The sequence below is a fragment of the Syngnathus scovelli genome, chromosome 9 (assembly GCF_024217435.2).
Source record: "Syngnathus scovelli strain Florida chromosome 9, RoL_Ssco_1.2, whole genome shotgun sequence".
In the NCBI taxonomy this organism is placed as follows: domain Eukaryota; kingdom Metazoa; phylum Chordata; class Actinopteri; order Syngnathiformes; family Syngnathidae; genus Syngnathus; species Syngnathus scovelli.
Window position 1 is genome coordinate 13,675,001 of NC_090855.1, and position 20,152 is coordinate 13,695,152.

The 20,152-nt window shown below is 47.0% G+C and overlaps 1 protein-coding gene across 1 annotated transcript in view; it reads right to left on the reverse strand.

The window, feature by feature from the left end:
• Positions 1–20,152, reverse strand: part of si:ch73-22o12.1 (poliovirus receptor) — a 79,031-nt gene that overhangs the window by 47,296 nt on the left and 11,583 nt on the right. The gene's annotated exons all lie outside the window — the stretch shown is intronic.

A 20,152-nucleotide genomic window follows, 5' to 3' on the forward strand; every position in this document is an offset into this window, starting at 1 on the left:
GCACCAAGTTCCTGGGGGTGCACATCAGTGAGGACCTCTCCTGGTCCGCAAACACCTCGTCACTGGCAAAGAAAGCTCAGCGCCGCCTGTACTTCCTGCGGAAGCTCAGGCGTGCATGTGCTCCTCAGGCAGTCCTGTCTACATTCTACCGTGGCACCATTGAGAGCGTCCTCACCAGTTGCATCGCTGTCTGGGGTGGTAACTGCACTGAACAGAACTTGAAGGCCCTGCAGCGCATAGTGAATACGGCTGGTAAGATTATTGGTGCTTCGCTCCCCTCCCTGAAGGACATTTACACCTCCCATCTCGCCCGCAAGGCAACCTCGATTGCGAGAGATGCGAGTCCCCCGGCTCACTCTTTGTTTGACCTTCTGCCCTCTGGGAAGAGGTACAGGAGCCTGCGCTCCCGCACCACCAGACTCGCCAAGAGCTTCTTTCTCCAGGCTGTTAGGACCCTGAACTCGCTACCCCCTTCTGCGTAGCGTGCGGCACTGTTGCGCTATTTTCTGGTATGTCTGCTGTACGCTCACTTGCTCCTTTTTTTTGCTCCTCTTATTTATTTATTTATTTATTTATTTATTTATTTATTTATTTGTTGTGTTATTTATTCATTATTTATTCAGCACGCTGTTGTTATACTTGTTTACTTGTTTGTCTGTTGTGGGCCATGTCTTGTCACCGTGGGATAGGGGGGAACGAAATTTCGGTTTCTTTGTGTGTCTTTGGCATGTGGAGAAATTGACAATAAAGCTGACTTTGACTTTGACACACAGAAAACAACAACAAAGAAAATAAAGAATAACTAGCTGGAATTACACGCAGAACAAGTTTAACAAGCTGGCTCTGGCTGCTTTTGGGGTCCGTAAAGGTCTTACGGGGGCGTGTGTCCAGAAAAAAGCAGAGCCCTTCTGAGATGGACAAACAGAGAAGTGACTGAATAAGTTAGAAGCAGGACAGCTGACAGACACCCTGCTCCCCCGCGGCTCCTGGATCCGCTTTGTCGGACCCTTCACGTCAGCCCACCTCCACCGCATTGCTTCCTTTCAATTATTTTTACACACACACACGGAGGGAGAGGGACACTCCTTGCCGATGTAGCCTGTCTTTTCATTTTGGAACAAATCCGTTTTTTATCCCTCTGGCTCATTCTGCTCTTCTTTGGTTTGTGAAGCGGCTGATTCATTTTCTGTCTGGCTTCTTCAAACAAGACCTGTGAGCCAGTGCACTTCATGGTAATTGGACAGGCCGGGAGTCGAAGCTTGGGTTGTTTTTTTACTTTGGCTAAAATACAGTAGAGCAGAACCCCTAAAATGACATGTATCATGGAAAATCGAGGGTTTTTTCTTTTAAAATCATTTTCTTGAGTATTGGGAGTATCCAGGAGTGTAGAAAAGTGTAATATATCCCTCCAGGTGCTGCAGAGATACTGTTATGATCGTTTTGGGGGGCTATTTTTCACGCTGTTCAGATCTCTCAGTTTTCCATTACATAACATCCGTTGAGGCGGGACAAACCAAAGAAGGTAATGGGTGTTGCCAAACGAAAATCTGAGTAATAAAACGAATCCGCCTTGTTTATAACTCGGTGAGACTTTTGTAGTCCAAACAACTCAAGGATGCCCAAGTGGAGAGATCAAAATGTTTCGTTGTTGGATGCATCAGTCAACACAAATCATTTGTCGAATTTCATTTTTCAAGCAGTGTTCCCACATCTGTGGGCAAAGTCCTGCTTGTTAAGGAGTGTTTTAGAAATCTTTTGTCAGTGTAGAGAAGGATTTGCCAAAAGACTTCATTTCATTGATGGTTCAGTTCCTTCAATCTATGGAAACGACGGACACAATAAAGCGGTAAGTTTGAGATGACACAAAAATAATAAACTGTATTTTATTTTAATAATATTTGTGTCTGCACTCGTTTTCATAGCATTAGGGTCAGTCTTTCTGCTGATTTTGGAGCCATGTGCTCTATGTTTTCACTTACTGTGGGTGTATTTTGAATAGTTGTATCAGATGAATTGCATTGAAGGTGCTGTTTTATTCTTGGGCAACACAATAATGTTAAATGCATTCATTAGCTTCTCGCAAACGCTAGCATTCATATCATTAGCGTCAGTCTTTCTGCTTATTTTGGAGCTTTGCGCTCTATGTTTTCACTTCTTGTGGGTGTATTTTGAGTAGTTGTATCAGACGAATTGCATCAAAGGTGCTGTATTATTCTTGGGTAACACAATGTGTTTAATGCATTCGTTAGCTTCTTGCTAACGCTAGCGCTAGCATTAGCTTCCTTCGTAGCTTGACTGCAGGGCTTGTTTACAAGATGTTCATTGAGAGGGGAGTTATTTTACTACGCGTCATGTATGGTTGTATGGACAAGTCTTCTGTCGTTGATATATTTTAATCAATCAAAAAGTTTGTGGCGCAAGTAAGCTACCTCGTTTAAATAAAGCAACAACAAAAAAAGAAAACGTTACCTTGGCTAAAACAAACTACAAATTTTGACCGGAAAGGGAGGCATCTTGCAGCCTGAGGGGTGTGAAGTATCTCATTTGCAATTAAAGAGACCGCACCAAAACAGCTTGCTCTGAGCCGCACCTCAGAACAAGTAGAAAAGTGGGACCTGTGATGGTATCAAAACTTTATTTAGAGACCAGTCGAATTTGTCATCCATCAACACTCCCAAGAAATGTACAGGTCTGCACTATCACGATACAGTCTCCATTGATAGTCACAGGCTCAGGACATGACAGGACAAAGTCCTGAAGTCCACCACCATTTCCCTGGACTTGGCGGTGTTTAGGTGCAGGTGGTTGGAGCCACACCAATCAGCAAAGGACAAGGCCCCTGTACTCCTCCTCCCACCCAGCTCTAATACAGCCTACATATAGTAGTGTCATCTGAAAACTTCTGCACATGGCAGAACTGTACTGGAAGTCAGAGGTGTACTGGGTGAACAGGAAGGGAGAGTGCACCATTCCCTGCGGTCCTCCCACACTGCTCCTCACCATGCCTGACCTACAGCCTCCCATGCACACATACTGAGGTTTGTGCCTTCAGGTAGTCCATGATCCATGCCCTCAGGTGTGAGCTCACGCCCATCACCAACATCTTGTCATTCAGGAGCGCAGGCTGAATGGTGTTAACAGCGCTGGAGAAATCCAGGAAAGTAATCGAGAGCATGATGAATCTGAGGCCTGAGGTGGTGAAGCAGCAAACACGCCAGAGTCTTCATCACTTTAGAAGGATTAAAAACAAACAGTAGTCATGTCATATAGACAGAGACAAACAGTAGTCATGTCATATAGACAGAGACATTAAGGCATTAAGCCTTGTCGGTCTACCGGGGGAGGAGAGGGGGTCATGCAGCAGGCAAGCCAAATAAATCAATGGCAGCCATAAGGGAAACAGAAGGTCAGGTGCAACAAGTAAACATACAAGAACAGGCAAAATATCCTCAAAGACTGATGATCACATCTGTCAACATCCAGCGACAACCCGTTGGATTGAATTACCCATGAGTTTGTGTGTGTGTGTGGGGGGGGGGTGGAATCAGGGAATATTTGCCACAAGAGGGGATTACGTTTCAAACAATGGCACTGCATTAAGGACTAACCTTCACCAAAACACAAAAAAAATAATTTTGTTTGTAGAATATGAAATAAGCAGTGCAAGCCGCCCATTTTTATTAATCTAGTGGGGTCACTTGCCGTCGACTAAAAATGACATCGCTGTTCCTTGGGGTTCAAGTAACAGCCAATCGCGGCTCAGCTTGCTCATGTCACATGACCAAACTCAGGAAACAGGTGAAAAAAATATGAAAATGTCCAGCCGGCGCGACACCATCAATAGCAATTGTTGAAGCTCACCATACAAGTATTTTTCCTTTGGCCAATCGCGATGATATCAAAGCGGGGTTTTGCTATGATGGATACAGTCACAGTAAGCTAAGAAAAAAAAAAAACATTAAATGAATTTATTTCATTACCCTGCCGTGATTTATTGTGCAATTATAAACACGTTGTCACGCCGACAATTTGAGCGAAGGAATGAGGCGGCGCAGACGGAACACGCAAATGCGGCTCCATAAATAAGCCAAGAGGCGGCAAGGAGCAGAACGGCTTGCGGTTATTTGGATATAACTTGTTTGTGTCAAGCCGGCCCACACGGAGCCCGGAGAACAGGAGGGGGCAGCCATTGTCCAGACACGCCACAGCGCTTGGGGAAGACCAAACTGCTTTGCAATCAGGAAGAGAGGTGATAGCAACGACTGAGTGAAGGGACTGTGCTTTTTGTTTGAGTGTGACGGAGAGCGAGGGTGTTTGTTTGATAAAGATCATGGGGTCTTTGTAGTGACTATTAACATCAACTCTGACGAAGAGGAGAGACAACACACCGGAGTCATCTTATCACCTGTCTGTCTCGAGGAATACAAGCAAATACACTAAGTGATAGCGCGAGACGAGCAGCAGTGACACTAAATACAGTGCAGACCGCAAGTGCAACCACTGTTGAAAAGTACTCATAAAAAAATAAAATAAAGGCTCAAACAGTGGCAGGCTATAAAAAGTAGCAAGAAAACGCAAAGCCACTCTATTGTCCTCAAAGTAACTGAGGTGTTCCATTGTTTGTTGATGGGATGAGCCAAGGTCTCATTTCGCTAAATGTCAGCGAGATGGCACGGGCGGCCATCTTCTCACTAATCTGACCAAATTTGATATGGTAGCAAGGCTAAGTTAATGTTTCATAATTTGACTGGCCAACCAGAGTTTAGTGCTTGCCTTACAGAGAGGAACAATAAGAAGACAGGCGCCTGTGTGAACTGTGAGCCGAAGGAGCCACTATTGATCAAAGAACGCCAGACCTTCAGGTGGCGTCAGTGATGAAAAATCCAAAGGCCAGAATGTCTGATGCCAGTTATTATAGTCTACACCACTTGATACGTCCAAGATAAGACTGAAGCATGCAAGTCTAGTAAAAAAAATAGTTTCCTTTTATTGAATGGGTGAAATTGTCCATGTTCAATATAAACAGATTATTTTGTTCAGACAATAAAAATTTTTACCTCCTGACCTATTGTCTGAACAAAATAATCTGTTTATATTAATATGAAGACATGATGAATCTCATCAAAGTAATGTCCACGTTCAAGCCCCAAATAACAATTACTTCATTCCACACAATTGGTGCAATTCCGAAAAAACAATTCATTGATGATGAATATCGTGAGAAATAATTAATTAATGTCAGCATTGGCGATGCAGGCTCACTAAGCAAGCTGAGCGAACACCATCCCGCTGCTCTTGAAGAAGACGTGTGGGTTCCAGACCAATCGTCGGTCAGTAATGTCATAATGCTGGCTCGGTGTGACGCGGTTATTGTTTACCATCCAGCCCCTTGGGGCAGAGTGACAGCAAGACGATTGTGAGGTGAGTGATGGCTGTGCACAGAGGACAGCCCCCCAATCCACCCCACCCTTCCCATTCATACCCCGCTTGATTGGCCAGCTTCAAGGACCCTTCAATAACACGGCTTCTGTGTAATTAGACAGCGCGCTGTCACACACACAGTAAACAAATCCTCCTATTGGTGCCACGTTCAAATCCCCTCGCTTACACAACTACCACCCACCCCCCACCCCCCACTAGACCCCGTGCAAAAGAAGGATTTGTACAGATTAAATTACGTTCAGGATTTTGCCATCTTTAGTTGTAATCGCTTAGGCTTGGGGTTAAGTCACCCCCCCCTTGCACCCTTTTCAAAGTCAAAGTCAGCTTTATTGTCAATTTCTCCACATGCCAAAGACACACAAAGAAACCGAAATCTCGTTCCCCGCTATCCCACGGTGATAAGTCATGGCCCACAATAGACAATCAAGTAAACAAGTAAACAACAGCGTGCTGATTAAATAATGAATAACAGACATTCCAGAAAATAGCGCAACAGTGCCACACGCTACGCAGAAGGGGGTAGCGAGTTCAGGGTCCTAACAGTCTGGAGAAAGAAGCTGTTGGCGAGTCTGGTGGTGCGGGAGCGCAGGCTCCTGTACCTCTTCCCAGAGGACAGAAGGTCAAACAAAGAGTGAGCTGGGCGACTCACATCACTCACAATCGTGGTTGCCTTGCGGGCGAGATGGGAGGTGTAAATGTCCTTCAGGGAGGGGAGCGAAGCACCAATAACCTTACCAGCCGTATTCACTATGCGCTGCATGGCCTTCAAGTTCTGTTCAGTGCAGCTACCACCCCAGACAGCGATGCCACTGGTGAGGACGCTCTCAATGGTGCCACGGTAGAATGTAGACAGGACTGCTTGAGGAGCACATGCACGCCTGAGCTTCCGCAGGAAGCTTTTGTTGCCTTAAGCTCGGCGTATAACTTTAGAAGTGTTAGTCTGAAAATCGTATGATTGAATTACCAAATTGAAAGCTTGAAGCGCTCTCACTGTTGATTCTGATCGCTTCCGATTCATAAGGTGTCGGTCAAACTGCTGCCTTTAAATCCAATTCAATGGAACGTGAAGGCTAGAAACCAAATAGCACGCAATGTACTTCTTTCAACTACAAGTGCCTTGATTTCTGCACAAAGCCAAGGACAAGACCTTCAAAATTGCTGTTTCAGAGACTTGAGAGAAAATCAGGCAAAACAAAAAGACTGTGAATCAGTCTGTCATCCTCCAATCATGTTACTGACATGCTTAAGCGTGGGAGCAACTTCTTAACTGTGGAATATTAACAGGTGCACACTTCTTTGCTTCTTTTGGGTGCTCAAGTGCTTGGTGTTGTGGAGCGTCAAGCCGGCGTGTTTGTGCCCAAGGCGGCGGAAAGCTGCCTGCACCTCCCAGGCAAATGACAGCAGCGCCAGGCAGCCTTTAGAAAGGGAAGAGGTAGACGAGTGAAGCAGATCAAACACAAGCCAACTAATCACAGACGCCGGCTAATTAGCACAGCCCTCAAAGGGGAACCAGGAATGAGTGATGATTAGCCCTTTTCTAATGACGCTGTGTGTATGCCGTCCGCCGCAAATTCAGCCCAGCGGCAGGGCTAAAGTGCAGCCAGAGCCACCATGTCATCTTATCAGCGCAGAGCAGCACGGGCGCTCGATATCTCTTATTGGAGTTTCGGTCATGTGCCGGCAACTCGCAAAAAACAGGGCTGACTTTTCATCTTGCATTCAAAGAAGGCCGCATGTTGACTTTTCCCACTACAGGATTTCTGGAGCAGTTAAAATCCCAAGAGCTCAGACGAGCTCGCCTCCGGAGCGTCGAGTGAGTTTGACGTTGCAGAGTGCTCATTAGCGCCGGGATCCGATCCTAGAGTTCCGTGAGATCAGAGGCCGTGCATTCGAGCACAGGCGGCGGCAAGCAATTAGAGAGGTGCCGCCTGTCCATGAAGCCTGAAGCCATTAAAGTGACGATCCTTCACATGCGCCTCGACCAAACGTTAAATCTCGGTTGAGAGGCACCCATCAGGAGTTGGCTGACCTCGCAGAGTCAGAGGCAGGCGTGTAAAAACGCATAGAGCCAATAAAAGATCAAAATGACACTCACCGCTTCAATATTTGACACTTGTTAAGTGGCCGGCTTCAATATCAGATTTTAATAGCCGGAAGGTGGGTAAATCCAGACCCAGAAGGGATCCGCGGCAGCCGCCGCCATGTTTCATCAGCAAACCCAAGCAGATAAGATTTGACAGTTAGCAGCATTTAAACATTATTTTGCGTGCAAGACTTAAGCAGCTGCCAAAAAAGAAGTAGAAAAGGGAATGATCTCAATTCACAGATGAGGAACACGAGTTAACCGCCGGACTCAACCAAAAAGGTGTGCAGTCCACTAGATGCAAAATTTTAAACCCGGCATCAGAAAGCTCAGAGGAAAAAACAATTGGCTAATCAAAGAAAGCAAAATAGCCGATTTGAGAATGGAACTTCAATTGGGCAATTTTTGGTTGAGCAAATGAGTGGCGGCCGGCGTGCGGATGAATAAGAACATATTGGATGGGAGGCAGAGTGAGATATGGAAGCAGGGGCGGGACACAAAGCAACAGCTGCTGAGCATCACATCTGCTCCAAGTGGAGTCATCAGCAAACAGACAGACTGGAACTAACCCACCAAGGCGGGCTCCGGGGAAGCGGCGAGGGAGGTGGTGGTGGTGGTGGGTGGGGCGGTTAGTGGAGATGGGGACGACGCAATTAGAAAGGAAATGAGAATGGGACCACACCGAGTGGAACACAGCATTAACAGCACATCGAGCACTTGCAGCGTTTGGCCACTTGTTGATAGCTAGCTAGATAGATGGGGACCACAACGGAACCCTTTGAAAGCTCTAACCGGCTTGTGTCTAGCCGAGGCAAAGTCTCATTTCATGTCATTCAGGACTCTTGAGGACACCCAGGTACATGCAGAAGGTGAGGGGAACGGGTGTGCGTGCTTGCATTTTGGGGTTCTTTTCCTTGAAGTATGCTCCTTGTTCTTCTTGCCTTTTGGCCTTCCTTCCCTCTTGCCTTCCCTTTCCTTCCCTCACATCCTTCCTCTCTCCGACTCAAGTAACTCGCTGTCTTTCTCTGCAGCCCACACTGGCAGAACAAGAGAAGCCTGTGAAGGGATAGATGAAAGACCACCAAAGGGGTGTGTGCATGCGTGTGTGTGTGTGTGGGGGGGGGGGGGGTATGAATGAGCACTCTATCCGTCATCCCCTGCTAGGACTGTCCTGTCCAAACACAATGGTAAGAAAACAAGACAGCAGGGGCAGTCAGGAGGGTCACACAGCAGCCAGCGCGCTTCTCCTCTCGTTACTCATCCTGCGCAGGTATGAGACGCTCTGCTCCCCCTCCCAGGTGGTATACGCCTCATGCGCCCGGAGGTGATCGCACAGCGGCCGAAACGACCTCATCGTTTGGCAGCTAATGAAGGGGAAAGAAGCTGAGTTGTTGATGCTAGCATCTCGTAGCGGGCTCTAAACTAGAAAGGGACAAAGCTCAGACCCTGCTCGCATCTCAACGAAACTGGATATCTCTGTAAGGCTTAGCTTGCCGAGCCCGCCAGTAGTTCGGCGTCACCTCACATCTTGCCCGGAAAAGAAGGTGGCAGCATGTGGCCGTCGAATATTTGCGCAGCGGTACAAAAGGCAGCTGTGTGATGTTGAGCACACACACACGGAATGAGTGCACCTGCTTTGGTTTAGGTCTTGGCAAGCTACACAATGCCATGGGCGTGTAGTGATACCAGCCTCCGCTACTCGTGGAGACTTCCGACACTAGCCGCAGATACCTCAACCAAACAAAAGTTAAGTAGCTGCTGACGCCATACTCAGGCTTTTTTTAAGGCTTTTTTATTTAGTTGGACAGAGGTGTCTTAAAAAAGTCAAAGTCAAAGTCAAAGTCAGCTTTATTGTCAATTTCTCCACATGCCAAAGACACACAAAGAAACCGAAATTTCGTTCCCCCCTATCCCACGGTGACAAGACATGGCTCACAACAGACAAACAAGTAAACAAGTATAACAAAAGCGTGCTGAATAAATAATGAATAAATAACACAACAATAAATAAATAAATAAGAGGAGCAGAAAAAAAAGGAGCAAGTGCGCGTACAGCAGACATTCCCGAAAATAGCGCAACAGTGCCGCACGCTACGCAGAAGGGGGTAGCGAGTTCAGGGCCCTAACAGCCTGGAGAAAGAAGCTCTTGGCGAGTCTGGTGGTGCGGGAGCGCAGGCTCCTGTACCTCTTCCCAGAGGGCAGAAGGTCAAACAAAGAGTGAGCCGGGTGACTCACATCTCTGGCAATCGAGGTTGCCTTGCGGGCGAGATGGGAGGTGTAAATGTCTTTCAGGGAGGGGAGCGAAGCACCAATAATCTTACCAGCCGTATTCACTATGCGCTGCAGGGCCTTCAAGTTCTGTTCAGTGCAGTTACCACCCCAGACAGCGATGCAACTGGTGAGGACGCTCTCAATGGTGCCATGGTAGAATGTAGACAGGACTGCCTGAGGAGCACATGCACGCCTGAGCTTCCGCAGGAAGTACAGGCGGCGCTGAGCTTTCTTTGCCAGTGACGAGGTGTTTGCGGACCAGGAGAGGTCCTCACTGATGTGCACCCCCAGGAACTTGGTGCAGCTCACCCTCTCCACCCCAGCAGGTGTTTTGTGTGACCTTTCCGGAAGTCAACAACAATTTCCTTGGTCTTGTCGACGTTCAGCAGGAGGTTGTTGTCCCTGCACCACGTGGTCAGAAGGTCAACTTCCGACCTGTACCGAGTCTCGTCGCCCTTCGTGATGAGACCCACCAGAGTCGTGTCGTCAGCAAACTTCACTATGCGGTTGTCTCTGTAGGTCGCAGTGCAGTCATGCGTCAGCAGGGTGAAGAGCAATGGACTGAGCACGCAGCCCTGGGGGGCCCCCGTGCTCAGCGTGATGCTGGCGGAGATTTTGTCGCCAACACGCACCACCTGAGGCCTCTGACAGAGGAAGTCCAGTATCCAGTTGCAGAGGGAGGTACTGAGGCCCAGCTCGTCGAGTTTGCAGATGAGTCGCTGCGACACAATGGTGTTGAAGGCAGAGCTGAAGTCCACAAACAGCAACCTCACATATGAGTCCTTTCTCTCCAGGTGGGTGAGGGCCGAGTGGAGGGCAGAGCAGATGGCATCCTCAGAGGACCGCTTGGCACGGTACGCAAACTGGAAAGGGTCAATGGTGGGGGGGAGAACGGACTTGATGTGCTCCATGACCAGCCGCTCAAAGCACTTCATGATGATGGGCGTCAGTGCCACAGGGCGGTAGTCATTGAAGCAGGACGGTGCAGGTTTCTTCGGCACAGGAACGATGGTGGCAGCCTTGAAACACGAGGGGACGATGGCCTGCTGCAGGGAAACGTTAAAGATGTCCGTGAAGACACCCGACAGCTCCCCAGCGCAGTCCTTCAGCGCTCGACCCGGGATGTTGTCAGGGCCCGCCGCCTTACGGGTGTCAATAGCGGCAAGCGCCCTCACACCGTCAGCAGAGAGGCGCAGGGGCTGCTCGTGTGGGGGGGGAGTGGTCTTCAGCGGGCAAGTGCTGTTCTGGGCGTCGAAGCGAGCAAAGAAGCGGTTCAGATCGTTCAGCAGACGGACGTCGCCCTCACAGCTCCTCGGCGCGGGCTTGTAGTCCGTGATGGTCTGAATGCCCCGCCAAAGGCTACGTGCGTCCTTGCTGTCCTTGAAGTGGGTGGAGACCTTGCACGAGAACGCCTTCTTCGCTTCTTTGATGCCTCGGGACAGGTCGGCCCTCGCTGTCCTCAAGCCAGCCTCATCCCCGGCTCTGAAAGCCTTGTCCCTGGCCCTCAACAGTCTGAGGACAGCCCCCGTCAGCCACGGCTTCCAGTTCGCGCGAGTGACGACGGATTTCGAGCAAGTCACATCATCGATGCACTTTGTGATGTAAGAGGTAACAGAGTCAGTATACTCCTCTATGTCCGTCCAATCGTTGTAGGTGGCTGCCTGCTTAAACAAGTCCCAGTCAGTGGTGTCGAAGCAGTCACGAAGTGCATCGGAGGCACCCTCAGGCCACACTCGAACCTGCCTCCGAACCGGCCTGGATGCGTTTACCAATTGTCTGTATGCGGGCAAAAGCAAAACGGTGAGATGGTCAGAAAGCCCCAGATGGGGGTGGCTTTGAAAGCTCCCTTTTGCGCCGAGTAGACTAGGTCCAGGAAGCTGTCTCCACGTGTCGGAAAAGGAACATGCTGGTGAAGCCTCGGGAAAACAGACTTCAGGTTGGCATGATTGAAGTCTCCAGCGAAGATGGTGAAACCGTCAGGGTGCGCTGTTTGCTGTTCACTGACAGCCTGGTACAGTTCACCAAGCGCCGCGATCCTGTCTCCTTCGATGTTGGAAGGCGGGATGTATACCGCGACTAGCAGAATCGCGGTAAATTCCCTCGGCAGATAAAAAGGACGGCACTTAATGATCACAAACTCCACAAGCGGCGAGCAGTGCTTACATACCACCACAGAGTCCCGGCACCATTCTTCTCGGATGTAGACGCATATTCCACCTCCTCGCGACTTTCCCCCTCGTACAATGGCACGGTCCGCCCGATAGCACGCTAGCCGCTCCAGATGCACTGCAGAGTCCGGAATGTTGTCACTCAACCAGGTCTCGGTGAACACGAGCACACAGCAGTTCCGCACCGTCCGGTTCGTAGACTTCAGCAGGCGAACGTAATCCATTTTGTTGTCCAGCGATCGAACATTCGCCAGAAGAATGGAGGGCACCGCCGGTCGCGCTGGGTTGGCCGCCAGCCTGGCCCGGACGCCTCCGCGCTTGCCCCTCTACTGCCTCCTCGCACACCGTTTCCGACGGCTCCCAACCGTGGGAGGAATAGCGGGTGAGGTCGGCGACGTTTCAGGACGTAGCAGTCCGAGCGCCTTTAATGTCGACACTTCAAAGTCCAGAACGCCGCAAAACCCACTTCTGCCGATGTCAAGCAGAACCTGCCTGCTGTACTTGTAGCACGGACGAGACGAACACACAAGACTGTCGGACGAACACTCATGTCACGAATGTCCGTCAGCGCAACATTGAGTCCAAAGCAGCATAGACGCCAGGCAAAAGAAAAAAGAATGCAACCCTCCCCACACCGCCCCCCCCATACACACACACACACAAATGCGCACTCACTCCCTGTCGCCAGCAGCAATGAAGACGTGTCTGCCGCCGACATCCAGGCACACGCTTGATTCATTTCCTTCGACGTTGGATTAACACGCTGACTTAATCGCTTTGCTCGTGGTCTGTTTTGCTCATTTTTGGGGCATGATCCCATGTTGGGAAACGAGAAGTTCCCCATGCGTACGTTGGCTGAGCTATGCGCGGTTGCAACCATCACAGGCTACAAACGCAGAATTAGAACTCAAAGTCACTCTTGTTTGGGATGTCTCCTCGTCATGACTCTTTAACTAGGTGCCAAAAATAGATGCAAATGAACGGGGGGAGGGAGGGGTAAGAACGAGAGTCAGAACCCATCTTGAGAAGCATCAGCGTGTTCCCAATGCATGAAGACTGCAGTCGTCTCTCCCCATTTTGGCCATCATTCGTCTCTATCTTGGCATTGCACCTGTGCCTCATTACCAGGGCCGACGCTAACGGCCTTGCGCCTCCCTTTAGCTACTGCCAACATCCATTTACCTCCAACAGCACGGCCACCACTCGCCTTGCCGCTCGCCCTGGTGAGTCGGCCACACATGATGCCCCCCCTATCACGCATGGGGCGGCAAATCAGCTTTGTCAAGTGTCAGGCGATCGAATGATTTTGTGCCAGAATGAGCCGGACTTCCAATTTGTCAGCAGGCTGTCCGGCCAGCCGCTGTGTACAGCTGGACATTTCCGCCTCTTTGCTTAACAACATAATGACGCTTTCAAAACACACGCCGACTCGAGTGTGACGCCAAAACGCTTGCATTACACTCAAGTTACAATTTGGAACAGCCACAATTGATGCGCCGACACAAAGTACCCGGAGGCAGGCTGCCAAAGACGCAATTGTCGCCGCCTTCAAAATCTGTACAAGTTAATTCATGAACAAGAAGCGGTTACTGTTAGGGTTTTCCAGGTTATCTTTATCATAGGATTATGTTGGAATGCAACAGGTAATAAATACCTTACCTTGTCCTCCTTATCACAAGATCGTAAAACATCCCCTGAGATGTTTAGACTAGAGGACAAGGGCTTTCTATTCAGCCCACTCATACCCCCACTCTGTTCCTCCTAATAAATATGCCCTTGCAGGAAGGAGACCTTTCAGACTTCATTCGATAATCGCTGTTCAGACAGCGACGAATGGACTCTCCACCTGCAGGTGTCTAAAAGAACTTCCTTGTCTCCTGTTTCGTTCTTGCAAAATAAGTTGGAGTGAGCAAATCTCTAACATTTTGGTGCCGAAACCCGGGATCCTCATACCCACCATCTGACCGGCGAAGGAGGACGTGCTGCATTGTCGACAAGCCAGCGTCCATTAGGAGGACCTGGAAAAGAAAGTCCTGGGAAGGGAATTCTTCGCTGGGCCAGCATCTTAGGTCTGCCTTCGTCTGACAGAGGTGGATTGACGGGATCCGGCGGTGCAACGAACCAGGGGACAAGTAAGTTAAAGCGCTAAAGATACGGCTTTGGTTTGTCCGAGCTATGAGATACGGCTTTGGTTTGTCCGGGCTATGAGATACGGCTTTGGTTTGTCCGAGCTATGAGATACGGCTTTGGTTTGTCCGAGCTATGAGATTCGGCTTTGGTTTGTCCGAGCCATGAGAAAAATACAAAGCGCTTGAGTTTGTGTGATTGAGTGTGTGACTGGTAGGATAAGTTGACTAAGAAGCAGTTCTAGCATTGATACAGGCTAGTGATTTGTTGAAAGGTCAATTTAAACCTGCATTGAGGATCCTCAAAGACATAAATAAATAAATAAATAGTAATAATAATAATAATAATAATATTTTTGAGAAAAATAAATTGTATAACCTAGAACTACTAGAATTAAGATGGGAAATAAAAACGGTAAATCTCTACCTCTTGACGGAGATGAGAAGTACATGGCGAGTAGATTTCTTAATTGCATGCAATATATGCCGAAGTGGAAGAAAAAGTATGGAGTAGAAGGGAAGTTGAGAGTTGAAGTGTGGAAGATAGTTGTTGATGTTTTGGAAGAGAGTGTGGATAAAAAGAAAAATGGACTGAAAAAGAAAAGAAAAGAGAGTGAATTGGATTGTGCTAAAGTGTGGTTGAAAGCTTCACAAGAAAGAAGAGAACAAATCCAAAAGACAAAAGATAGAAAGTTGAAAAGTGATGAGGCCGCCATTCAATTGAGATTTGAAAAAGAATTCAGGGTGCATAGTGGCATCCCATTCAATGATACAGCTGAGAGTGCTTATCAACAACAGCTCAAAAATGCGCTCCTCACTAATTTCCGCCCTGAAATAGGCAACTTGGTGAGGAAACATTTGGTGGAAGTGGATGTTGCAAGTGTGACAACAACTATGCAATGGGCCAGACATGCTGGAAAAGTGATCAAAAAAGGCAAAAGTTCTGATGTATTTCATCTAGATAATGATGATGATGAACTAGATGAAGATACAACAGTCTTCTTCCAGGGGTCCCAGCTAGGCAGAGGGAGAGGTGGAGGCCAACAAGGTCGCAGGCCGCCATATAATTCAAAACCCCCACGGGATTCTGACAACTGTTGGAACTGTGGGAGACGAGGACACTTCGCACGAGAGTGTCGTTTTGCAAAACAATATCAATCAAAGGGTGGAGGAAGGAGCAGAAGAAAAGCCAAATTTTTAGCATGACAAGCTTCCTCCTCTTTGACCGCTTATGCTCATACAGAGAAAGAAAGAATAGATGCCCATATGACAGCAAAACATGTCATTGTCAGATTATTAGAATTTTTTTTAGATTATTAGAAGTCCTGTCCATCCAAGAAGTATGATCCAATTTGCACCGCAGAACAGAAATGATTTTGAAAGATAAAAATGAGAGGAAAAAGAGAGAAATCTGTTTGCGAGCAGAAACTAATCCACACTAGTGCATGTTAAGTGTCGAGCCCACATGAGAAATTCGGAAAAAAAAAAAAATGACAGAACATGCTTTCAGGAATTGGAAGAAGCTAAATTGTGGATTTAAGATTTTGCAATGCTACATTTAATAGGAATAATTGATTGGTTGTGTTATAAGATTATGCAAAATTCTAAATGCAAGCTAAATCTGAGAGATTGAGTTCTTCAAATTTAAAAACAAAGAAAAAAATTCAGATTAATTTGCCAGTTGTTTGGTTTAGTTAAGTCTTTTTTGAATTGGTGGATTGTTCTACCAGGAAACCTGAGTTGGAAATGATATATGAATGTTGTGTGGTGAGCTTGGATGAATTGGGACCAATGTGATAGAAAGACTCCTTTTTGGAGACTGCGTGTGAGATGCAAATGAACATTGATGAATGATAGCCTGAATGAAAAGAAATTACAGGTTGAATGGTTGAAGTCGTTGGCGACTACTATAGAGAATTAGTAGAGCAACTTTGATGAAAGAGTGATTTTGAGCAGGTTGAATGTTAGGAAGAAACGCGTAGCTTTTGGATTGATAATTAACTAGAAAAAAAACTGGAGAACCAGTAACACATGTAGAAGATGTGTGAACTGAGAAATTGAGAAGCGTTTTGGAAAGAAAGTCAAATTAAATAATGATGGAATCGTATGTAGTAAAGAACGCATTCTCCCAAAAAGTTTGTCAAGGTGTGAGGCATGGGCGTTGCCAAGCCTCAAAAGGGGGGGTGTGAGTAGGACAGATAGTGGAAGATAGTAATAATAATACAACACTTTATGACAATGAATTTTCGAATACATTTGGTGTTATATTGTGGTAAATTTTTTGTTTTGGTGTAGATAGTTTAGCAACACGAGAGATTTAGAGGTTCAAAAGAAAGACAGTTAAAAGAAAACATTTTTGATTTGGACAATTGCAGGCTAACAGGAACATGAGAAAGATAAGAACTACGAGGTGGGATCCAATTTCATTGGGGAGATTGAGAATTCACAGCACCATACTCTAAATCACATTTTTGAGCAAGCATGACAATAACATGTGAGAGGTCAAGACATACAGATCAGGGCTTGATGTGGAAAGCAGACCTCGATGAGTTGATCTTCAATAATGATACAGAAGACAACATACTGTCTGATTAAATTGGAACTATAGATAAAATGTAGCTCAAAAATAGGATGAGTTGCAGGATTTACGATATAAAAACGAGACCGCTGTTATTAGGAGAATTTGAAGTTTGGTAAACAAACATTACCAGCAAATTGATGGAAGCAGCTACATTTGGAGATAGTCTTACAAGTGTTCAAACCAGTCTGTCATTCTCAGTGTCAGAGTCCCTGAAACCCAATCCGAGACTTCGCCTGCAGCCGTGAACAACTACAAAATGGTGCCTGGCTCTGAAGCACCTTTGACCTTTGGCGAAGGACAAGAAAAGACTGCTGTTGTGCTTGGAGGAGGACAAGTACACTCCGGAGGAAATACAACATCCTCGGGGACGGAAAAGACAGTGAAAAGCGGAGGAACTCACAATGATGAAAATTGACTCATTTGAACAATGGACTCATTCAAGAGTGATGGATGGGGTCGCTCTGAAGCAACAACAAAAGAACACCAACTTGATAGGGTGAAGTGCGGCAAAAAGATATGGACTTGGAGTGTCTGACAACCAAATCGCACTCCTTGCTACGGCGTTCCCAAATTTGGTGGAGCTTGGTTCAAAGTGGAAGGGAGGTTCATTGTGCACTGAGTTTGACAGAACTGAGGAGATTTGATAAATAAATAAATAAAAATTTGAAAAATACGTAGGGGTACAGATTATAATCAGAGATTGAACGGATTTGGATAAAACAAATAGGCTAAAACGGTAGGAAACAAGAGCAAGATCTTATATTTTGGCTCATCAAGCTTAAGACGTAGAGGTCGAGTTATATAAATTTTAGAACAGGACATTTGGCAGTCAGGAGGAAGCTAGGTTGCTCAATGTACCTACTCAATACAATAGTAAGTTTTTTGCACCACAGTGGAGGTTGGATGGTCAGAAAGTTAGGTACGTTCAATTTTTAACATTCACACAATCATGCATAGGAGTCACAAGGCAACAGTTAACAAGACAATGACTGCAATAGGGGCCACCTACGACTGCACCGACATGAAAAAGTAGAAGTGAGAGAGCAGAGTATGGGATTATATGCTAAAACGTCTGCTATACATTTACCAATAGGAGATTCTATCAAGAGAAGCTACATGAGAGATGGATTAGAATCTCTTTGTCTGCGTGGGTGCGTGTGCGTGTGTGTGTGTGTGTGTGTTCACACCCTGTGTGGGTGCGAGCGTGTGAGGACAAAGAAGGCATGGATAAGACAATCTCTTTTAAACCAGGAGGCAATAAATGGGAACGCCCCTGTCATAAATAGTTTTTGGTTAAAGGGAATCATTAGGAAGTGTTCAAACTCTTCCCGCAAACATTCCTATTTGCCAGTTAAATGGGCACTACAATTGACTACGAGAGTTGCAAACAACAGATGAAGAGCAGTCCTTGGCAGATTATATGAACAGGACGCTCAAACTGTGTCAAAGACAAATTTACTGCCGCTTGATCTTTCCTCCTCACAGGTCGACAACCCCATCAATCCAGGAGACTGGGTCTACATCGAGGTCATTAAAGGAAGGAACTGGGCCAGCCACGACGGGAGGGACCATTCCAAGTCTTGCTGACTACACATGTTGCACCCAAGGTTGCAGGACCCACAAATGCATTAACGATGACTGCTCTCCAGGAGGAAACTGGATGGGAGCTTTGGACATCACCGCTGTGTGCCAGGATGAGAGAGCCGTTTTCAAGGTGTAAGGGCTCTACTACCAACATGGCTGCACCATCGGACGGGACCTACTTCAGCCAGAAGTTCAGAGGCACTGCCCCACCTGCATCCTATGAGTGCACGTGCCTGTTCAGTACGGATCATGGTTTTGTGGTCACAGGAGTTGTCCGATGCTGCCTGCCAACTTGACAAGAGTGTGTGCGCCGGTGTGTGTGACAGACCTCACCTACAGACTAGAACATCATCAGCTGACGAAAACACGGGCACATATACAACTTCTTGGACGTGACAGTTGTGATAATGATAATGAGACGTGGATTGCGTAGATGCTGTTCTGTTGAGCATGTATTACGGAAACTTGTTGATTTGACCATCGAAAATGCTTCACAAGTGATGGATACAATGATGTACTGTTTCTGTGTTTTTCTTTTTATTTTTTGTTATTCATAGCATTCTGGCCGCCTGTGGCGACGGGGCCGTGTAAGAATTTTCCTGCTAATAACATCTGGCCAGCAGGTTTTTCGCTTACACAATAAGTTTGATCTGGGGTATTAAGGTAATGCCTCATCTTCACTGGAAAAGTGTTGCTATCATTGTTTGTTGTTTTTATTTTTCCTATTCTTCTTTCTTCATTATACATATATATGTGTTTTTTTCTTACTTGTCTTTGTTGTTTGGGGTAGCATAATCATATGATAAAACAGGAGGGAGATGTTAGGGTTTTCCAGGTTATCTTTATCATAGGATTATGTTGGAATGCAACAGGTAATAAATACCTTACCTTGTCCTCCTTATCACAAGATCGTAAAACATCCCCTGAGATGTTTAGACTAGAGGACAAGGGCTTTCTATTCAGCCCACTCATACCCCCACTCTGTTCCTCCTAATAAATATGCCCTTGCAGGAAGGAGACCTTTCAGACTTCATTCGATAATCGCTGTTCAGACAGCGACGAATGGACTCTCCACCTGCAGGTGTCTAAAAGAACTTCCTTGTCTCCTGTTTCGTTCTTGCAAAATAAGTTGGAGTGAGCAAATCTCTAACAGTTACGTTCTTGTGAACTGCTATCATCTTGAAAAAATAACAGCAATAAAATCTAATGAGACGGTCCACGAATCGGCATGGCCTTTAATTATGTGGAGCTCAGCGAGTCTGACTATTTGCCAGTGTGATCTCGTAGTCAGTCAAATATCCTTGAATATTGGAGATGGGCTCGCAAGCCTGTGGCATCCAACTATCACTTCAGTCCGGTAGCCCAGACCAGAAGCACAGGCTGGGCTCTAATCGTCATCTCACGAAAGATTCAACTTCACCTTCTGGAGCAGCAAATATTAAACTGTGTTCACCGCTTGTTGATGCCACTCTTTAAACAGATGTTCGTCTCCAGCTGAGTCAAACTGACCCGACTCGGCACATAACTCGGTCTTAATGCGCCAGAGGATGAAACGCGGGGAGCAGAATGAATCCCCCGCCGGAGGGAATTTCATCAAATGCTTGCGACAATCAACTCGACTCCTTCCGGTGACGCGGTGAAATGTTGAATTATGCCTTCGATATGCAATCAGAGTGATGATCTCATGGCCACCATCACGTTCCTTTATGGCCAATTAACCCCTGGAGCAAGCGGAAAGTGGAGTACGTCCACTCCACCTGACTAATGTATGCAAGTCGAGCCTGTCAGGGACATGAACCGACCCCCCCCCCCCCCCAATATTACCCTGGATGGCTTGAAAGAGAACCTGCCGGGTGGCGAGTGGCTCTCTAGAGCATCGCGGTCAGGCTACACGCCG